This window comes from Bos grunniens, chromosome 20, assembly GCF_055505025.1.
Source record: "Bos grunniens cultivar Pamir isolate PY7600 chromosome 20, Bosgru_T2T1.0, whole genome shotgun sequence".
NCBI lineage: Eukaryota > Metazoa > Chordata > Mammalia > Artiodactyla > Bovidae > Bos > Bos grunniens.
This window is the reverse complement of record NC_141184.1, coordinates 35655106-35674241: the sequence shown is the minus strand read 5'-3', so window position 1 is coordinate 35674241 and position 19136 is coordinate 35655106. Positions and strand designations below refer to the sequence as shown.

The 19136-nt window shown below is 42.8% G+C and overlaps 1 protein-coding gene and 1 long non-coding RNA gene across 3 annotated transcripts in view; both read right to left on the bottom strand.

Moving 5' to 3' along the window:
* LOC147350244 (uncharacterized) overlaps nt 1–10006 on the bottom strand; it is a 29593-nt gene extending 19587 nt beyond the window's left edge. For both annotated transcript variants that reach the window (XR_015148672.1, XR_015148673.1), the window contains exons 1-3: nt 9868–10006; nt 7284–7359; nt 3362–3504 (exon numbers count right to left, since the gene is read on the bottom strand). This is a non-coding gene — a long non-coding RNA (uncharacterized LOC147350244). The remainder of the gene's footprint in view (nt 1–3361; nt 3505–7283; nt 7360–9867) is intronic.
* Nucleotides 1–19136, bottom strand: part of EGFLAM (EGF like, fibronectin type III and laminin G domains) — a 394377-nt gene that overhangs the window by 223802 nt on the left and 151439 nt on the right. The window lies entirely within an intron of this gene.

Here is a 19136-nt window from a genome sequence, read left to right as displayed (position 1 = left end):
GGTATACCATAGAAAACCCATAAATAGACATAATTAGAAAACTTCTAAATTCAGCAGCACAGAAATAGATAATAAGAGATGGTTCTAATGCTGGCAGAGCAAAAATTCTCCTTCTGTTAATCCAATCATTACACCTGGGTGACACCACTTCTTTCATGGCAGAATAATTGCCTCATGTTATGGTTGAGCTTCCTCACAATATGGAGGCTAGTTTACAAGTACAAACAAGAAGTGTATTCTTTTAATGCCCTAAGCTTGGAGCTCTCAAGTATCATTTCCACTATACTCTGCGGATCAGAGCAGCCACAGCCTCCTGCCCAGATTCAAGGGGAGGTAACATACAGCCCACCTCTCAGTGAAAGAGACGTAAGTCACATTAAAAGAAGAACATGCAGGAAGGGTTATACAGTTGAGTGTGGCCATCTTTGAGAAAGACAGTCTTCTACTCATGTGGTCATGGTTATGATTTTATATTGAATGGCCAAGTTTTGTTTTAGTAAAATTGTTCCTGGAATTAAGCAAATGGTTCTGTATTTTATTTGTTGTTCAATGGCTCAGTCATGTTCAACTCTGTGACCCCATGAATTACAGCATACCAGGTTTCCCTGTCCTTCACTGTCTCCCAGAGTTTGCTCAAACTCATGTTCATTGAATTGGTGATGCCATCCAACCATCTTATCCTCTGTCAACCCCTTCTCCTGCTGTCAGTGTTTTCCAGTATCAGGGTCTTTTGCAATAAGTCAGCTCTTTGCATCAGTTGGCCCAAGTATTGGAGCTTCAGTTTCAGCATCAGTCCTTCAGGGTTGATTTCCTTTAGAACTGACTGATTTGATCTCCTTGCTGTCCAAGGGACTCTCAAAAGTCTTTTCCAGCACCACAGTTCAAAAGCATCAGTTCCTAGCATTCCACAAAGACTCATAGGTACCCTGCATCCCATTTGAGAACTATTGATCTTGTCCAACTGATTTATTCTGTAGCTGAAGGACCAAAAGGCTAAAGAGATGTCATTTTCCTAAAGAGAAGCTATTAATCTCTCACTTTGCCTGATTTTAGAGGACATTCTAGAGACTGATTCCAAAGGATGGAAGATATCTAGGATGGAGTTGGAATGATTGGGAAAGTAGTTGGGTGCTGATGACATATGCAATGGATTTTGAGAAAGTTTGAGGCCTTGATGTGGTTTCCCCTTGATATGGATCATAAAACAATTCTGTGATGGGAAATGGAGGGAGGGCAAGACATACAGGAGACAGCAACTAGAAAAGGATAAGGCAGGGCTTCTCAAAGTGCCACTGGTAGACAAACTGCATCACAATCAGAATCACTTAGAGCATTTGTCACAGTGTAGGTTCCTTGATCTCACACTTTCTGAATCAGAATCTCTGGTAATATGGCTCAAGAACAGTAGAGTCAGTAGGGCTCACTCTAACAGACTTTCAAAGGACACTCTTACACTGTTGGTGGGAATGTAAATTGGTGCAGCCACTATGGAGAACAATGTGGAAGTTCCTTAAAAAACTAAAAATAGAGTTAACATATGATCCTGCAACCCCACTTCTGGAGATATATCTAGTTCAGTTCAGTTCAGTTTAGTCGCTCAGTTGTGTCCGACTCTTTGTGACCCCATGAATCGCAGTATGACAGGCCTCCCTGTCCATCACCAACTCCCAGAGTTCACTGAAACTCACGTCCATTGAGTCGGTGATGCCATCCAGCCATCTCATCCTCTGTCGTCCCCTTCTTCTCCTGCCCCCAATCCCTCCCAGCATCAGAGTCTTTTCCAATGAGTCAACTCTTCGCATGACATGGCCAAAGTACTGGAGTTTCAGCTTTAGCATCATTCCTTCCAAAGAACACCCAGGACTGATCTCCTTTAGAATGGACTAGTTGGATCTTCTTGCAGTCCAAGGGACTCATAAGGGTCTTCTCTAACACCACAGTTCAAAAGCATCAATTCTTCCAGAGGAAACCATAAATCAAAAGATACATGCATCCTAATGTTCGTTCTAGCACTGTTCACAATAGCCAAGACATGGAAGCAACCTAAGTGTCCACTGACTGATGGAGGGCTTCTTTGGTGGCTCAGCTGTAAAAATAAATCAGCTTGTGATACAGGAGACTGCCTGCAATGCAGGAGACATGGGTTCAATCCCTGGATTGAAAAGATCCCCTGGAGAAGGAAATAGAAACCCACCCCAGTATTCTTTCCTGGGACATCCCATGAACAGAAGAGCCTGGCAGGCCACAGTCCATGGGGTCACAAGAGTCAGACATGACTTAGCAACTAATCCACCACCACCATTATATACATGGAATATTACTCAATCATAAGAAAGAATGAAATGCCATTTGCAGCAACATGGATGGCCCTAGAGATTATCATACTAGGTAAAGTAAGCCAAATAGAGAAACACAGATATCATATCACATTGATTATATGCGGAATCTAAAAAAAAAAAAAAAAGATACAAGTGAACTTATTTATAAAGCAGAAATAAACCCACAGACATACAAAGCAAACTTATGGTTACCAAAGGAAAAGTGGGAGCGGGAAGGAATAAATTAAGAGTTTGGAATTAACATATATACACTGCAAGCATGCTCAGTCATGTTTGACTCTTTGTGACCTCATGCACTGTAACCCACCAGGTTCCTCTGTCCATGGAGTTTTCCAGGCAAGAATACTGCTTTGCCATTTCCTTCTCCAGGGGACCTTCCTGACCCAGGGATCAAACTCAGTGTTTCTTGCATCTCCTACATTGGCAGGCGGATTCTTTACCACTGCACCGCCTGGGAAGCCCGTATACACACTACTCTATATAAAACAGATAACTGACAAGGACCTACTATATATTACAGGGAATATACTTGATATCATGTAATAACTTATAAGGGAGAAGAACCTGAAAAAGAATATATTTATATGTATGTATGTATAACTGAATTATAGTGCTGTTCACCTGAAACTTACACAATATTGCAAAGTGACTATACTGCAATTAAAATTTTTTTTTAAAACCAAAAATCAAGCCAACAAAAAATAGGTTTTCAGTGGATACTGATGCACTGTAATATTTGAGAATTACTGAGACAGATGGTAAAACTAACTGGTCTATAAAATTGAGCCTGGCTCAGAAATATGAAACCAGCAAGAGGATTGTAAATATCCATGAGTCACCCAGACCAAGCTCATCAAATGGAGTGAAAAGACACCCTAGCAATGGGGAAAAACACCATGATTTACGTTTCTTTAAAATAGGATACAAGTGACTAATTAAACCTCAAGAATTAAATTTTTACCATTGATACATTATTCAACAATATTTTATACCTTTTGTCATTTTTAGCAGGCGAGTCTTACCGAAAGGGAGGTTACAGTTTGACTTCAAAGCACCCCTCCATCTAGAGCTTCATAGAACTCCGTAGGAGAGAGAACACATCTCTTTCTGTGACATTGGACTGATCTGCCCATGTGAATCGGGAAACACACATTTCCACAGAAGCCTAAAGATGAAAAAGTCAGAACACTATTTGTATTGGGGGAACTTGACATAATCCCATTCCGCTCTGTCTTGCAACCCATCCATGGTTTTCATTCATATCATCTCTGCCTCAATCTGACATTCTGTATCATCAATGGCTTATTGTAAAACACTCTCTTCCTTAGCTTCAGGCCATTTACACCAGCCAGCTCCAGACTCCCCTGTCCCCAAACAAGATCCCTTTCTTTTTCTTGACCACTAAAGAATTAACTTCCTGATGGTGTGAAGCCAGTTTCAGGGATGTTAAGACTTGCTGGCTAAGCCAATGGGATTGACTCCTTGGGTCTTATAGGGCTGGTAAGACACCTTCATCCAGCTAATGGACACCTCAGAAAGTCACAGAAACTCCTAGAGTGCTTCTCCCTAGGCAGCTAACAGTCTCCGTGGCAACAGCTTAACATTTCCTGATAAGACAGGCTTTTCTCCCTGGGCAGCCCTACTGCTGGGGCCTGTATCATTAGATCACCATTTACATTCTTATCTCAAGTATCTTTTGAAAAAAAGGCACTCCTTAATTTTGTTTCTGAAAAAATGATTGCTCTTTTTGGATGTCTCTGTGGGTCTCTACAACCCGCCCCCATCCACTACCCGCCCCCTCATTGGTGGGCTGTACATTGGCGGGCTGTACATTGGCGGGCTATTAAACAGCTTCAACACAGCTGCACTTTGTTTGCCGCATATCTATTTTTTTTGGCTTTCTGAGAGGAGGTATTGTGCTAAGCAGCACTATTTGATTGGAGAATTGTTTGGACTGTGACAAGTAGAACAGTTATAGAGGATATTTTATGGAGTTAAACTTCAAGGGGAAAAGAAGCCATTATTAATGCACAACACAGAAAAAATGAAAAAGTTGGCATGGATAGAAAACTTAGGTCATACAACAACAAGAGTCAACTCAGATCTTCATCGCAACTTCACTGAATTGGAATTTTAACTTTGAAATGGAATCCAACTAGTGAACATTTCAGTCTGTGAAGTGGTAGAATTGAGAACATAAAAAATTTGCTTGGCAGTGTTTATGAGCATAAGTTAAAGCTTTGATATCAGTGCTTCTTACAACCCAATGTCTTCATATTTTTCATTTTTAATGAAATTCTTCCTCATTTTTTCTATCATGTGGGTTTAGCCAGCAGGATGGCATTTCTTTTCCCAGTGCCCTCTATACAACTTACAAAGATTGGAAGCCTATGCCTGTTAAGGTTCATGTCAAGATGGTCCCCAAATTCTGATGCTGCTGTGAAGCATATCTTAGTGGAAGAGAGAGGCTGTTTGACCTCAAACCCTTACTGCAGGTCGACTAAGGTAATATAATCTACTAAAACAAATCCTTAGCTGGGAACTCAGAGACCAGGGTTCTGAGCTTGACTCTTCCACTGCCTGAATGATTTTCAGCAAAACCTTTGACCTACGTAGGCATCAGGTATGTTTTTTCATCTATGAAAAGGTTAAATGAATTCAAGTTTCCTTTTAGTTCCATATTCAGAAGTTACTACCGTTTCAGACCTAATCTTTCTTTTCGCATTTCTGATCCATGTTGTAGAGGAAACTAAGCAAGGTTTTCCCACCTCATGGTGCTACAGGAGATCACTTGCCAGTGTTACTGGAATGAATCAAAAGCATTTTGTTCATTTCATTTTCATTTGCTGCTGAAAAATCTGTCTTCCTCAGGCTCAAAATGTTTGGCATTGCAATAGTAGAGCCACATGTATGGCAACTTCATTTTATATGACACCTTCCCTATAAATAGTGTCTCTAAGCACTTTACAAAGCATCTGTAATTACAAACACAGGGGCCAAAGGAAGTTGGGGAAAATGCAAGGAAAAAATGACATGAAATGTCATTTTCCACATTTTTCATGTGTATACACGGATATAAAGAAATTCTGCCTCGTAAGAGAATAATGTAAGCTATAACTTCTAGCTGCCCAGGGCTTCAGACATGGTGGGGCTTCTTCTCTTTGCTATGGAATGCGTTACAAGTTCAAACAACTAAGGCAAAATCTTACTGATTTGAAAGCTCACATTTCTAAATGGACATACTAGATGGTTCAAAGATTGTCAGCTTGAAATCTGGATAGCAGTCAGGTCTCTGAATCTCAAACCAGAACACATCAAAGTAACACTGGAGGGTCAGGGAAACAAATTTTCATAATAAAAAACTTACTTCAAACCAGAGGTTTACTGGATAGCAAAACTGTGCTTTTCAGTTCAGTTAATAGTCACTAAGGGACTGGATATGCCAGGCACAGATGTTCACATGATGTGACAGACTTTTGGAAGCAAGAAGCTCACGGACCTTGATGATCCAGATGCCAGAAATACCTTCTACCCTTCAGTACACATCTGGAAAATGATGAATGCATCCCATGCCATAGCCAATGCTCATTCATTATTAGCATTCCCAATAATTAGTATAAATTAACTATTTTAATTATTAATTTAATAATTATTTCAAAATTATAATTACTATATAATTATATATATGTGTGTGTGTAATTATTGTCATTAAAATCAGTGTAAATAATTAATAAAGAATTAATGGCATATTTTATATTGCCACCTCTTTTTTTCAGCACACTTGAGTTAATTTTGTCAAAAAGAAATAGCTGTTGCCATCTCTGATTATAAAAGCAATATACACTCAAAGTAAAAAAAAATAATTAGAACACTGGAAGAAATAGCATTATTTAGCCCCAAAATCTTTCTCATTCCTCTAAATTCCTGAAATTTGTTAAGTATATATGCTACTCATGTGTACCTTGAAATATTAGTAGTGTCCTGACTCTGAGACTTTTCCCAAGGAGGTCCCCGCCTCTGTCTGTGCAGAAGGAAGAAGTTTCTGCTCTTTCCAAAGCCCCTTATTGCTTTCTAGCCCCAGAGCCTCCTTTGTCTTTCATACAACATGAGTGCGAAGTCTCATGCCATCTTTTCCCACCCACTCAGCTTCTTGGGAGACTCCACTCCCTCCTGCCTTCACGCCAGGAGAGTTGGCTTTGTAAACTTGGTCTATGGCTTGCAAAAGCTTGCCAATCTCCAGGACACCTGGGAGGTGAGATGGTCATAAGAGGTTAGGGACGGAGAAGGTCACCATTGTATACCACTCCGAGAAAACATTCAATCTACATTCTGTCTGAAGAGCACCCATGTAGTCATTGGCAGGAGTGGGTGGTCCCTCGGGATCTGTGCAACATGGGGCCTGGTGGCCAACGTTCTCGGAGGAGGATGGTGGGCCAGTACAGTCAGTGCTCAGGATACGCTTGCTGTTATTGCGGTACTTGGGGTCAGGGCAGCTACTCGCACAGTCACATGGCTCATTGCCTCCTCAGACACCTGGCCTTCTAACGTGGCTGCCATTTAGCTTTGTCTGTACCAGTTACACGCTTCCCCAGTGTGCTCAGCTGGTAAGGAATCTGCCTGCAATGCTGAAGACACAGGAGATACAGGTTCAATCCCTGGGTGGGGAAGATCCCCTGGAGAAGGAAATGGCAACCCACTCCAGTGTTCTTGCCTGGAAAATCCCATTGACAGAGGAGCCTGTCAGGCTAGAGTCCATTGGGTCACAAAGAGTCAGACACGACTCAAGGTGTATTATGCTTAGTGATCACACAAAAGGCCACCTACACTTTAGGTGGCCTATGGTTCATCTTAAAACATACATGAGTTGCCCATTCTAGAAGACTGCAAAACCCCTTCAACTTGTAAAATAACTCCACCCAATGTCCAGATGTGGTGAAAGTTTACCAATACGAGCCAGAGGATGGTTGTGCCCACCAGATGTCCTTGTACTTTAAATTGAAGCATGCAAACTGATGGCATTCTGCTGGAAAAAGGGAAAGGAAAAAAAAATGGCTTATGGAGATGACACAGCATGCTTACAATTCAAATAATATTTGTTGCCCACCCCTCACCTATGTCGGTGCCAATCTGAACCTTTAAAAGTGGAACTGACAAAAATAACAAAATTCTCAACTTCTCTCTTTCACATTCTTCATCTTAAAACTCATATCAATCCTGGGTCTGACTGACAATTACAATTGTGTGTCTCTTCCCTCCACATCCTCCTTCTTTCTCTTTGAGTTCTCTCTCAACCCCAGAAAGGTTGTACTCCCTGGCTGATTTGGGTTCTCTGCTGCTGCTGCTGCTGCTGCTAAGTCGCTTCAGTCATGTCCGACTCTGTGCGACCCCATAGACGGCAGCCCACCAGGCTCCCCTGTCCCTGGGATTCTCTAGGCAAGAACACTGGAGTGGGTTGCCACAGAAAATGTGTATGTGTGAACATTTCCCCACATTTCTTTGCAAAATATATCTCTCTTAGACCCCCTTCATTTGCCTTCCAGAGAATAAAACTTGACACATTGTCTTTTACTGTGAGGGCTAATAACTCTCCGCCCTTCAGAAAACAACGCACCTGCATGCACTTGCATGAACGCATGTTCTAATTAGAGCTTTTACTGTCTTACCCAAGGAATGAGCAGGATAGAAGTTTTTAAGTGTCAACAGGAGCAGATATTTGGGGATAAGATTGCCTAAAACTATAACTGAAATGATAACAGGGCAATCCGGACTGCTACCATCGTCATGCAGAGAGAACCTTGTCCCGCTCCTGTTTCTTGTCCCTCTCCCCTGTAAGCTCTGCCATTCCTTATCCACTGCACACACATAAGTCACCTTTCCTTGACAAAAACAATGAAGATCCTACCCCTGAGGAGGGAAAGAGTTTTGTTTTTAAGACGTCAGAATCTGACCTGAAGAGAATCTTAATGGTGGTGTTATTAGTCAGGATAGGCTAGCTGGTGCTTCAGTAAGAAACAGTTCCAAATCTGTGGCTTAGAAACAAACAACAAAAACCCAGGTGTACTAAATACTTATGCTCTGTGAGGGAAAACCAGGGGTTCTGCTCTGCATTATCCACACTCTGAAACCCAACTGACATAATATCTACTTCTTGAAACATTTTTGGTTGCCATGGTAGAAAGACAGGAAAAAAGAATGAAGAAATGTGTGCATAGGCTATTCAAGTTTGAGTCAGACTTACATGTGCCACTTCCTCTAACACTTTATTCACCAAAGCGAGTCCATAGCTATACTTATTTCCCAGTGGGTGTGGAAGCATACTTCTACCATACGTAGAGTCAGTATATTTACAAAAAGCCCAACGCAAATATTAAACACTATTATTTTACAGTAAAATGCCAAGAAGAGAGCCTGGCATTTAGCAAGAGCTATTATTACTGTTACCATACTACTGTTGTTGGGCTTTCCAGGTGGCACTGGTGGTAAAGAACCCTCCTGCCAAAGCAGCAGATGTAAGAGACTCGCGTTCAATCCCTGGGTGGGGAAAATCCTCTGAAAGAGGGCATGACAATGTATTCCAGTGGTAAAGTGTCTGCCTGCAATGTGGGAGACCCGGGTTCGATTCCTGGGTTGGGGAGATCCCCTGGAGAAGGAAATGGCAATCCACTCCAGCACTCTTGCCTGGAAAATCCCATAGACGGAGAAGCCTGATAGGCTACAGTCCGTGGGGTTGCAAAGAGTGGGACACGACCGAGGGACTTCACTTTCACTTTTCACCTTCACACTTGCCTGGAGAGGCCTACCAGGCTATAGTCCATGGAGTCGCAAAGAGCTACAAAGTTGCGACTGAAGCTACTTAGCAGGCACACATTATTGCTGTGGGATAACAGATCTATGGGAAAACAGATCCAAAAACAAGAAATGATGACCTCAGATCACAGAGCTAAGTAGCAACAGAACGGAGATGAGAACACATACTTATTAAATCCAAGATTGGAGTTCTTTTCCCTCAATTCATCTGAATACCTAAAGACAGGATCAAATACAGTTATTGAGCCACTACATTCAAGCAGATGACCAGTGATTTGGCTTTGCTTTCCTGATGGGTTACTTTCAAATACAAGGGTTAGCAAGCATTTTTGGTAAAAAGTCAGATAGTAAATACGTTTCGGGGCACGTGGTATCTGTCACACCACTCAACTCTTAACATTTTAGCCAGAAGGCAGTCACAGACAATATGTAAAAAGTGGACCTGGCTGCTTTCCACTAAAATGTTCTTTACAAAAACAAGATGGCAAGCTGGATTTGGCCAGCGAGCTATAGTGTTCTCACCCTTGCCCTGTACCAGAAAAAGATTGGTCAAGTCCAAGTCAGAGAAAAACCCGAACAAAGAAACCTTGGGGAAGTTACCTCCTCTCTTGGTGCCTCAGGTTCCGCTTCAGTACAATCCCTGGCTTCACAGGGTTCTGGTGAAGGTAAACATGTTGGTGATTGTAGCGGACTTAGAAGAATGCCGCAAACCCTCGCTCACCTTTGTGGAGGTTTGATGCCCCTGACTCTGTGTCAGCCACTATCCTGGGTGCTGGAGGTCCCATCACGAGCAAAACAAGGCCTCCTAGAACTCAAATTCTGGTCCAGCAAGTCAGAGAACGAAATAAATAGATGTGTAAATTGTCAGGAAGTGATAAAGGCTGAAAAGGAAAATAAAGCGGGATTAAGGGTGGATGGGGGAGGTATGTTTGTAAAGTTATCCGTAGGGTGGACCTGAGGAGGGATTTTGAACAGAAAAGTACACTAAGGAAGGAAGTGAGCCAGGTAGATATTTGGGGGAAGCCTTTTTCAACATAGATAAGATTAATGCAAAATCCTTGTAGCCAGAGCCTGCTGGCAGTGCTCCCAGACTGAGGTGAGGTGGGGTTTTGCCATAGCAGCATGGGGATTCTGGGGGCTGAGGGAGGCGTGGCCACAGTAATGCGGAAATTTGACATGGGAGCTGGGGGTAGGGGGAGGAGGAAGATATAACTAGGAGTTTGGAGAAATGTGAAGAGGAGAGGTTATGGGCCCTGGTTTTAATTCTGCAGGAGATGGGGCATATTATTTTTATCCTTAATTTTAATTGTTATTACCTTGTATCACCAGCACTTTTTCTCAGTTCTTCTTCGCTCTTCCTTCCTCCTACCTTCCCACTGCCCCTTCCCGTCTTCTCTCTCCCCGTCTATCGATGCCTCTTCACCTGTGCTCCTCTAGATCCTTCCTACCCTTCTATAACTCTTCTTCTTTTAGGTAATCTTTACTCTCTTTTGGAGGCACATGGAACCAAGGTCACTATCCCTGGAATGATCCAAGGAGAAGACTGGCCCAGTCCAGGCCTTTACCTTATTCCTCAGATGCTGGGTATCAGACAGAAAAGGCTTAGGAAGAACAAGATGAGAGTTAAAGCAAAGACCATCAAGGATATTTCATTGCTTTTTTTTTTTTCAACAAGACCCCAAAACATTTAAAGAAATATGCAAGTTGTATTGGGTTGATGTGAACGTGATGGGGCTTCCTAGGTAGCTCAGAGGTAAAGAACCTGCCTGCCAATGCAAGAGACACAAGAGATGAGGGTTTGATCCCTGGTTGGGGAAGATCCCCTGGAATAGGAAGTGGCAATTCACTCCAGTATTCTTGCCTGAAAACTTCCATGGACAGAGGAGCCTGGGGGGCTACAGTCCATAGGGTCTCAAAGAGTCAGACACAGCTGAGCACACACGCATGATGTCAGTGTGGTAGGGAAGAGCTGGATATATAATCAATTCTCATCATCCTTTTTGCAGTGTGAGTTTGTAAGTAGTGTATGTTGTATTACAATTTTATTTATTCTTTAAAAAAATATGTGTTTGTTTATTTGGCCACACCGGGTCTCCGTAATGGTGTATGGGATCTTGGATCTTCTTTGCAGCATATGGAATCTTTACTTGTGGCATGCAAACTCTTAGTTCCCTGACCAGGGATTGAACCCAGACTTCCTCCATTGGGAATGCAGAGTCTTAGCCACTGGACCACCAAGGAGGTCAGTGGGTGTATGTTTATTCCAGCATTCAGCATATAATTGGCTCTTGATTATCAGGGCTAATGGATAAAACATCAATATTCCAAGGAGCTTAAAATTGAAAAGTGTTTTCAGGGACACCTTTTTAAGGTAAGCTGTTGTGTACTGGTTAAACAATTATTATACAAGTATATGATGGTGGATCTTTGGCACATATACCAAAGAGAGAGGGAAGAATGGAAGGTGGGAAGGAGAGAGAGAGAGAGGAGAGAGAGAAGAGAATATGACCATCAAAAAATCAATCATCAATTGATTGATGATCGATGATTTAATCTGCACTGTGTAATGTGCAGATTAAACCCCAGTACAAGAGCCCCTGGCTAGTGGGCACTGAAATTCTGCTGTGCTTAGAACTTTATGGTTTCATCTGCCTGCAAGGAGACACTTAAAAAAATTTTTTTTGTAGGAAGACCACAAATGGGCTAGTGGCTCTTGTGTGCCTCTCAAACTGAAATGTGATCCCACATATCACCCAGTCTTATTCAAATACAGACTCTGATCTGGTGAGTCCAGAGCAGATCCTGAAATTCTGCATCTTAAATAAGCTCCTGGGTTTTGCCCCGTGAGCCAGGCTTGAGTAGTCGAGTCAGAGCTTTAATGTAATGGTAAACTGGAAAGTTTAAATTGCGTAAATGCCTCTGTGTGTGTGCGCGTGCTCTGTTGGGTCTGACTTTTTGCGACCCCGTGAACTGTAGCCCGCCAGGCTCCTCTGTCTATGCAATTTTCCAGGCAAAAGTACTGAAATGGGTTGCCATTTCCTACCCCAGGGGATCTTCCTGACCCAGGGATCGAACCCTTTACTTTTGCATCTCTTGCATTGACAGGCGGATTGAGCCACCTGGGAAGCCCAATAAATACCTATTCCATTGCATTAAATGGTAACCCTTGTGATAATTTATCTTGGCCAGAGGTGGACAGGCATGTCATTTCTGGGTTGAGGCCCTCTGAAGTTTCTAAACTGGAGTTTCCAAGGTAAATTTATTTGGTTTGGAAAAATGTTAACAAATTTATGGGAAAGAGTTCTGAATATAGTCCCAGTGTTGGCCTAGGTCTCCAGATGCCAGGAACCCCATGGATGTTGATCAGCTCTTCCAGCTCAGGCCCTCTGGTGTGAGGAAGGCGTGAGGCCTGTTGTGAAAGTGCCAGAATACCTGGCACAGCCGTGCTGGGGACTGACTTATGGCCAAGCAGGGAAGGCTTGGGAGAGGTTGCTGGCCTTGAGCACCATCTAGTGACCAAAAGTAAGAAAACCTTTTAAAAAACTAGAAACAATCAAATATTATGTACGTAGTTCTCACCTATGCACGGTGCCATTGTGTTAGGTAAGCTAATTAAGAAAAATGGATCTTAAAAATATTAAATCTCTAAAGTGTGTGCATTGGAGTTTATAAATTCCCTTTTGGGGGCTTTCCTTTCTAAGTATAAAGTTGAAATCCTTGCTAGGTTCGATAGTTCCAGCTTCAGCAAACATCCTGTGTCTACTCTTTTTTTTCCCTTCTAATATTTATTTCTATTTATTCATTTGGCTGCTCCAGGTCTTAGTTGCGGCATGCAGGATCTTCGTTGTTGCGTACAAGATCAAGTTCCCTGACCAGACACTGAACCTGCATTGGTAGTCACAGTCTTACCCCTCGACCTCCAGGGAAGTCCCCTCGGTCTACTCCTGTTTTCTATGTGACCATGGCCAGAACACTTAGCATTGCAAGGCCTTGAGTTCTAAATCTGTAACATGGAGATAACAAACCTACTTCATGACACTGTGGGGAAGGTTAAACCCATGGAAGGTGCTTGGCCCCAGTGCCTGGTAGGAGTTCAATAATAAGAGAGCAAAAAGTAGAAGTAATTGCTATTATTGATTATGATAGAAAAATAATAACCGTAGTTTAAAAACATGAAATTTTATTAGTTCCAATTTACAAGCAAGGAAAATGAGATCCAGAGGTCAGGTGATATTTCCAAAGTAACAAATCCAATGTCAGATCTACATTTCAAACAGAGGTCTGTTAACTCTAGATTATGGACTCTTCCATGACAAAGTCACTCTCATTGTATGTATTAGTCTGATAAGCTAAAAGAAAACACTTAGAAATGGTATCTTTCCTGTCATATCAGTAAACTAAGGATGTCACAGTTGTTAGCAATTGCAGCAACCACCGAGAATGAGCAGGTGAGGCCTGAAGGAATTCGGGAAGGAAAGAATACCTGCCATCTAGCATCCATCAGAATTCAGCCACTCCCCACGGTAAGCCCTAAGGAAGCTCAGGATGTGAAAACACAGGATGCTGGCCCCAGATAGCTGAGGGGCATCTCGAAGGAATGACTTCAGTGAGCCCAGACTCTTGCATTTTCCCCCATATACTGAAAAACACCAAATTCCTTAACTTGGAATATATGGTTTTTTGTAATTTACAATAATCTTTTGACATCCAGACTATCTGCCCTTTGTTACAAAATTTCTATATAACCTGGATCCCCCTCCACTCCACCCCCCAACCTCAACCCCAAGCAATTCCTCAGAGCACTTCTCTCAGGCTTAATTGAGATGCTGCCTCCTGGGCTTGAAGTTCTAAAAATTCTCTTCGAATAAAACGTAATTTTCAACTTTTAGATTGTGTGATATTTAAGACGACACATGTGTCAGTCGGCTTAGGTTATCCTGCAGTTCAGTTCAGTTCAGTCTCTCAGTCGTATCCGACTCTTTGCGACCCCATAGACTGCGGCACATCAAGCTTCCCTGTCCATCACCAACTCCCGGAGATTACTCAAACTCATGTTCATTGAGTCGGTGATGCCATCCAACCATCTCATCCTCTGTCGTCCCCTTCTCCTCTCGCTTTCAATCTTTCCCAGCATCAGGGTGTTTTCAAATGAGTCAGCTCTTCGCATCAGGTGGCCAAAGTATTGGAGTTTCAGCTTCAGCATCAGTCCTGCAGTAACAACTCCAAAATCTTGGTGGCAAACAGAACACAAAGGTTTATTTCTTACTCATGTTACATGCGGAGAAGGTAATGGCAACACACTCCAGTACTCTTGCCTGGAAAGTCCCATGGACAGAGGAGCCTGGTAGGCTGCAGTCCATGGGGTTGCTAAGAGTTGGACACGACTGAAGCGACTTAGCAGCAGCAGCAGCAGCATGTTACATGAACTTCACATATCTGGCTGTAGTCACTTCTGTCAGCCTTGGGCAGCTAAATACATTTGTAGGTCCATTGGTGAAACTGGAGGGGGGGACATGGGGTATTTTTTTAATTGCTTCTATATTGTCTACAAAGTTATAAAGTAAGATCATCCAGTGATCATGAGGCAAGGAAGAAATACTAAAAATGTGAGGAGAGATAAGGTTGGAAAGTACAGGTAATAGCAGATTATAGAACAGCTGCCCAGTAGCAGTAAGAGCCCATTGGAGCTTTTGGTCCTGAGTTTGAGGTGGGCTGGCCAAGCTTGTTGTGTGGTTCCCTTCAGGACACCGAGCTGGTCTGGCTTCAGGTGTGGAGCAGGTAGAAAGTTGGATTGAGGTCTTATTAGGTGAATGTAGCTTTGGGAGAAAGGGGTAGGGAAGTAAGGATGTTTTAAATATAGTTTTTCGAAATCTTAGACTCCTAAGTCTGAAGGTAATTCAGAGGTCTTGCAGTTCTTTCTGTCTTCTCTCCCTCCTTGTGCCCATTTTACAGGTGAAAAATGGAGGCTCTAGATAGACAAATGACAGGCTGAAAGTTACAAAAAGAGGCAGATGGTGTCCTGGAAGGAGATCCCTTGTGAGAAGTAAAGAGCATTCACTGGTGTGTTCTGGCCGTGGGCCACTCCTGTGCCCAATTCCCTTCACACCCCCTGCTTCTGCCTCAGGAGGGCTCCTTATGCCACCAGAGTTTATCAAAGTGAAGGTTTCCTCCAAATCCGGGCTAGTCACAGCTTTAAATACAGCCGCTGCTGTCCCAGGAGTGGTCGATTGAATTCAGTGGCCCCGTTTCTTCAGCCTTCCTCATCCTCACACCCTTTGTTGTGTGACTTTGCAGTTCCTCCTACTAGAAGCAAGGTATTCTTCCCAACCCCTTAATGTTGGGTTAGGCCAAGGGGCATGGTTTGCTCAGTGGGATGTTATAAGATATGATGCAAACAGAAGCTTGAACTGTGCTTGGCCAATTGGACTTCTGTCTCTTCGATGTGAAGAACATTTTCCAAGAATCCCATTGATCCAAGGAAGAGGAAAGACAATTAGAACAGAACCAGAAGCAACCTGCAGCTTGGAGCCCAGCTCATCCCAGCCTGGATCAGCCACCTTGTAACTGATCTGCAGCTGAATGAGCAAAATTCAACTATCATGGACTGTACTGGGTTTTGCCGTTATTTGTTAGACATTATTTTGTGTGGTAACAGGTTAGTATATAAGAGTATCCTTTCCAAATTCATGTCACTTCTTGTCATTTTTCTCCTAAAAACTCACCACTGTAAAACCTACAGGCAATTGAGGAATTCGGTTAACAGCGTCTGCCTGTCAAAGCTTTTCCACAGCATGAAATCATGTCCAACTAAACATGTACAAGCCTTGTGGGAAAAGAAAAATATTGACATGCATATTCCAGCTCTCTGGGAAAAGAGGAGAAGGGAGGGAGTCACTTTTGGTCAGATTTCTGCTTTGTCATTTTCATTAGTCATCACAGACCAGTTTTAAAAGACAGGTGAGGTGGGAAGTGAAAGGAATATAAAAAAGGAAAAAGGGAGGGGGTGGGGTTACGTAAGAGCAGGAGGGAAATGAAAAGATTGGAAAGAAGTCCAGACAGACTGGAAAAGGACTGAGATTTCTCCCTGGAAAATCCAGGAAGTTGGGGATGGAGAAGCATAGTGTAGGTTTTCCCCCTCTACATCATGCTAACAGAGAGATACACTTGTTTTGATAAACAAAATGTACAATATAGCATCACAACTAAATTTGTGAATTCCACTTTACTGATTTCACGTGCTTTCATATATCATGTTGTGGCACATTTCAGACTGTTATAATTTCCCCTCCTGGGGACATGACATTGGAACTTGGCAGGTTACAACACGATGACAAAGGCCCCCACCATCACCACTGTTGATTCTGGGAAGTGGCTGCTGAGATGGAAGGTGATGAGAACAGAAAAGGTGGGATGGGAGAGCAAGGGAAGAGGAGACTTGAGAGCCAGACTGGTCTCCAGAGAGATGGCTACTGATTGCGCTCCACCGGCCACATTGCCCTCCTGGTTGTCAGCCCAGGCTCAGTCCCCACTCAGAAGCAATGGTTGACTGGACACCTTCTGCAGCCTGAGTCTGGCAGTCGAGCCTGGGTTTGCCAAGCTGGAAATCTGGGGAAATGACATGACCATGCTCTTCTCCACCTTGTCTGAAATATGTTGGCAAGATCTGGGTTTGCACAGTCATACCTCTGTCCTCTACTCACTCCCATTTTTTCTGTCCAGAGCTCTCTTAAGGTAGGCATGACCACACTCCCTAGACATCCTGCAGGGAGCCTTAGAGACAGCCCAGTGGGGCACCAGAACACTCCAGAGTTATTTGGCTCAAAGACATAACTTAATTCACTTAATTTCCAGTGTGCTTCCTTGAATGGTGGGGCATTGGAGAGATCTCTAGGTGAGGGCTGGAAGTTGTGCACAAACCTAAACACACTCACAGGGAGTCACCCACTGCATCACTGGCTGTGAACAAAGAGAACACCAAGAACCATACTCCCAATGCATCTCTGCCTTCAGGTGTGCTCAGCTCAGTGCCAGCTACAAACTGGCGCTGGCCATCTGCCTCTGCAAGGACTAAATCCCAATCTGCTGTGACCGCTGAATGCCAACACCCCTGAGAGGTGTTCAGGGTGGAGATCAGGAATGAGACACCCTGTGCTCTGGGAAAGACTGACAAAACAGGTTTGCAGATAGTTAGATATTTTCAGGATGAAATTTTATGAGCTCAATTCTTATGTTGCCTCATATTTAAAATCCTTCATGGTGACATCTGCTCCTTGTGACTAGCAGTAACCTTCTGTAAAAATGCGTGCTTGATTCCATGCACTCTCCTTTCACCAAAATCACATATATACTGACCTTTCCCCTGCCTCTTTGGAGCCATTGCTCAGACCAATCTGAAATGCTGTCTCCCAGGCTGTAGATATCATTTTGCCCCAAATAGAACTTAACTCACAACTCTCACATTGTGCTTTTATTTTTTTCCAGTTGACACCAGGCTCTTCTAGATATTATGCGCCCTATTCTGAAAGTTTGGGAGAGAAAGAAGGCCTATACCTCTCCCCAGTGACCCAAGCCTTTGAATTTCCCCTTTTGTCTAGACAAGTTTCTTTCAGTATTTTTCAGGTAGGCTATATGGGAGATACTCTCACAGGAGTAGGTGACATGTCTGGTAGACTCATCTTGCAGTGGCTCCCTTCAATTCTTACACTATTAAGGGTGCCAACAGTTGAATTTTGGTTTTGCCCCTTTCTAGGCCTTTAGCTTTGGGAAAGGTGCTTTAAGTCTCTGGCTCCATTTCCTCACCCTTAAAACTGTGGCAAATATTAGTACCTATTTATTAGTGTGGTTACAATGATTAAATAGCAAAGTAGCGTCTAGAATAAACCTGGAGTAGTATGTGTGTGATAAATATCAGCCATCCTGATTAGCTGATCTGGGTAACAAAACACATCTAATAATAGTAATGATGACAACAATGACAGTAATGACTTCCGTTGTTGGAGGATTTACCACCAGGCAATATCCTAAGTACTCTGTGTTTTGGGTTCTAGAGCCTAAACTACCTGCTCAGATAGTAGGATTGAGTATGATCAGACAAGCAAAATCAGCATGATAATTTCTCAGGAATAAGGACTCAAAAACCCAATGGAAAGGAAAAAGTGACTTGTTGCTGGAATTTAGGCATCAACCACAATGTAAAACAAGGGGTGTAGTGTAGAGAATGACACTTTTGCCTGGACATTCACAGTACCCTTCAAATAGCACTTCGTATAGCTTGGCCACAGAACAAGTCTTTTCCAGCCAAACCCAAGATCGGTTACTAGAGCTATATTTTCAGGTGCTTGGGGGCCAATACAGGGCTAGTGATGGAATGAGTCTCCCCTCTCTACCAAGACACAAATGTTGCTCTGAGATAGGAGATCTGCTTCTTTAACATCAGCCCCCGAGACAAGAAGTGGCACCAATGAAAAACCGAACAATAAACAGGTGGGAAAAAGTAATAACTTGAGCCTTGCCTGGATTGGATTCAATTTCTGCCTGCAGCATTTCAGTTTTAACTCGCTAAACCTTGGACGTAGTCTTGGGAGAACAGGCAGTACAATTTCAAAAAGCAGTCAAAAAGCAGCTGCCAAGCTATCGGAGGCTCGGTGGTGCATTTCTAAACCGCTGCTAATCTAATAAATGTTCGAGCAATGAACTATGAAATTGACAACACGATTGTCCACATTCTCTAAGCCAGAAGAATTAAATGGTCATTTCCCCCTTTATTTCATAAGAAAGAGGAATAAAAAGTAATCTGTTATTCTGTACCTTTGCATAAAACATGGAAATATGGTTGTCTAATGGTGGCGTTTGTTCACAGGGAGAAATGACTTAGAGAAATATGAACCTTGACTTTCCAGAACCCCAACTTTAGACAAAAGGTGAGAAAGAATTCTTGACTTTGAAGTTAGTATTTTGGATAGGAGCCCAAACTCTGCCTTTTAGTACTGT